The following is a 384-nucleotide window of genomic DNA, read 5'->3' on the forward strand; positions in this document are numbered from 1 at the left end:
AAAAAAAAAAAAAAAAAAAAAAAAAAGAAATATATATATATATATATATATATATATATATATATATAAACGTGATAAACATACTGTATATACTGTGATGAACAGACATACAGTATTTACAGTGAAAAACACAGAAGTACAGTATGTACAGTGATAAACACAGACATACAGTAGGTACAGTGATAAACACAGACATGTATACAGTGATAAACAGACATGTATACAGTGATTAACACAGATATATATAAAGCGATAAACAAAGACATATGAACGGTGATAAACACAGACTTTTATAAAGTGATATTCACAGACCTATATACAGTGATAAACAAAAACGTATATACAGTGTTGAATGCAGACATACAGTATATAGTGATAATCACA

General features: G+C 26.0%; 1 protein-coding gene across 1 annotated transcript in view; it reads right to left on the reverse strand.

The window, feature by feature from the left end:
* LOC119421133 (GTPase IMAP family member 8) overlaps positions 1-384 on the reverse strand; it is an 8969-nt gene that overhangs the window by 2710 nt on the left and 5875 nt on the right. The window lies entirely within an intron of this gene.

The sequence above is a fragment of the Nematolebias whitei genome, chromosome 15, assembly GCF_014905685.2.
Source record: "Nematolebias whitei isolate Nwh7 chromosome 15, NemWhi1, whole genome shotgun sequence".
In the NCBI taxonomy this organism is placed as follows: domain Eukaryota; kingdom Metazoa; phylum Chordata; class Actinopteri; order Cyprinodontiformes; family Rivulidae; genus Nematolebias; species Nematolebias whitei.